Source organism: Buceros rhinoceros, unplaced genomic scaffold (assembly GCF_000710305.1).
Source record: "Buceros rhinoceros silvestris isolate BGI_N320 unplaced genomic scaffold, ASM71030v1 scaffold26492, whole genome shotgun sequence".
NCBI lineage: Eukaryota > Metazoa > Chordata > Aves > Bucerotiformes > Bucerotidae > Buceros > Buceros rhinoceros.
Window position 1 is genome coordinate 31,219 of NW_010397611.1, and position 2,748 is coordinate 33,966.

A 2,748-nucleotide genomic window follows, 5' to 3' on the forward strand; every position below is an offset into this window, starting at 1 on the left:
ATGCTTGTGCGTTACAAACCCCCTGGTCTAGGGGCAAGCCCTAGGGGGAGCGGTTAACCGGGCTCTCCCTTCCCACACGAAGCTGTGTTTTAGAGAACCGTCTGAGTCTATGTCCTGGGTTCAACATGGAGGAACTGCTTGTGCGTTACAAACCCCCTGGTCTAGGGGCAAGCCCTAGGGGGAGCGGTTAACCGGGCTCTCCCTTCCCACACGAAGCTGTGTTTTAGAGAACCGTCTGAGTCTATGTCCTGGGTTCAACATGGAGGAACCGGATGCTCCCATGTTGCCAGCTGCGGTTTGCTGCTGTGGTGGGGGCTGGAACGGAATCCATCGTACAGCATTAATAGACTTGTTAAAGCCTCGGCCACGAGCCGTGAACTTCAGCCGAGCGTATGTGGAGGGAGGCCCTGGACTGGTGTGTGCTGTGAAAAATGAGGTAACCCCATCTATCAGCAGAAGCTGCATCCTCACGATGAGAACAGGAGCAGCCCGCCTGGAGACAGAGGACAGCCCAGACCCCAGACCCAAATACTACCATTGGACTGAGCCGCTGCATGAGGGGAGCAGAGCTTAGGCTGTACGGTGTCACACCCAGGGATTTCTTTGATAGGGGTCCCTCTCCAGAGGCACCAGCTTGAGCTGTTTTCCACTCTACCCTCTGAATAAATTATTTTTATAAGATTTGATGCCGGAGATTCTGCTACAGGAAACAGAGGGTAAAGAAACTTCTTTAACAGTGGGAACGCACTGGGCTGTCCTGGCACTGCCCTGTGAATTCCTCGGTGCCGCTGGCTGTAAGGACGTGGGTCCTGGTTGGTGACTTCAGGGTGATAAACCATTGCAGGTAACCAGGCTCCTTGGCAGGAGCAGCCTGGTCTTGTCACCGCCCTGGCCGATGGCTGGGCAGGGGGTGCAGAGCAGCTGCGGTTCCTTGGCTCGTGTCGGAACCACCGCGGCATTTCACTTGGACTGGGGAGACAGAACATCCTCCAGGATCACCCGTGCTGCAGAGCATCAGGCTGACAGCAGCACAGTGCTGTGGCTTAGGGGTCATGGAGTGATCTGTGGCACCCAGGAAGGACAGCCGGGCAGCGGCAGCCACGTGCCCTCGCAGGACCTCCCCACCACTACACTGGTCCATCTCAAATATGCAAGCTGGTCTTTTAAAAATTCCCGTGTTTTGTGATCGAAAGTAAAGTAAGAGTTAACAAAAGCCAGTGCTGGGCTGATTTGGGCAGTGCCAGAACCTGCCCTTCATGTAACTACTGAAGACTGGAGCGGCCTGGGTTGGACACAGCTGGTTGCAGACACATGCCGAGTTGCTTCACATTAAACCCAGAACTGCTGGAGCCTCAGGTGGTCTGAGACGCTGCAGGCTCCTCCTCTGCATTTGGGGGCAGTTTTACCGAGTTTGTGAACCCATTTTCCTGTGTGGGCTGGTGTCATCACGTGCCGGTGGGCTTGTGCCTGCGTGTGGCTGGAGAAGGTGAGAGTGTCTGGGAAAAAGCTGACACATTTCCTAAGCTGAAGAGCTACCGTGAGCTGCCAGGGACCATTTGGGTGAGGACTGGTGGCAGCGGGTGGCAGCAGCCATTTGCCACTCGCCTCCGTTAACTGCCCTGCAGTGCTGAATGATGGAGGCAAATGGCATCAGAGGAGACAAGGCTTTCAGCTGTGAACCACTCAGACCCGCTTTGGGGTCTGTAGGTACCGAGACAGGGTCCTGGTTCCCAGCGATGTTCTGAGCTCATGTTGGCAGCAGCTGGATCCACTATTACCCAGCCTTTGTTGTGTCCTCCAGAGAGAACACGGGAGGTGTGAGAGCAGATGATACTGTTCAAGCCAGAGATCTCCACCTCGACCAGCTGCAGAGGGCCAGCTGCCTGCGGTGGGAGTTAATACATTTGTGCTGAGCTGAGATTCAGCTGGTTTAAATCAGGAAAAGAAACCCCGTGCCCAGAAAGTGATTTTTCTGTCAGCACTGCCAGGAGATGCCCACAACGTGGGGCTGGGCTGTCCTGAGACTTGCGGACTGTTTGTGCTTTTCTGTTTGTGCATTCATCACCCTGATGAGTGCCCCAGGGCCAGGCCTTCCAGTACTGGCACGTCTTTGATTTCCTCTTGGACAGCCAGTGAGTCCCACTGCGCACGTGTTTCTGTCCTGAGAATCTCAACTCTGCTTGTCCGGAAGGAGAGCAGGAGGAAGTCTGGTAGAAGGTGGTGTTTTGGGGGAAGAGACAGGCAGAGAGACCCTGCCATGTTCTAGATGTTCCTCAGCACAAGGGAGGAGGCCCTGGGAGGTGGAGTGGTGGTGGGGAGTCCAGGGGTCCTTGTTTCCATCACTAGGCAAAGATATTTCTGCCCTGAGAGTCTGCGTCACCTTTCCTGGCAGCGAAATGCCTTCAAGCTGCAGGTACATTGTTGTCATCCCTTGCCAGCAGAAATGGACCCCCTGGCTCAGCGTTCCTTGGGTGTCCGTGCTCGTTGTCCCGCATCCCTGGCAGTTCCCGTCACTTACAACATTACCATCACTTATAACTCTAGGCTTTCCAGTCTGGCTGTGTCGAAGGCTCTCTCTGGAGGTCATTTTGGCTTCATCGTGGTTGTCATTCTTGTGCAAGGGGGGGCACAGAAGAGGAGTTTGTGCTTCACACCTGCCCTGTCACCTCACCCTCAGGTACGTGATCATCTCCCGGGAGGAGAGGGAGCAGAACCTGATGGCCTTCCAGCACAGCGAGAGGATTTATT

At 55.1% G+C, this 2,748-nt stretch overlaps 1 protein-coding gene across 1 annotated transcript in view; it reads left to right on the top strand.

The window, feature by feature from the left end:
* PRDM11 (PR domain containing 11) overlaps window positions 1–2,748 on the top strand; it is a gene marked incomplete at its 3' end in the record, with an annotated part of 26,587 nt that overhangs the window by 16,924 nt on the left and 6,915 nt on the right. The window lies entirely within an intron of this gene.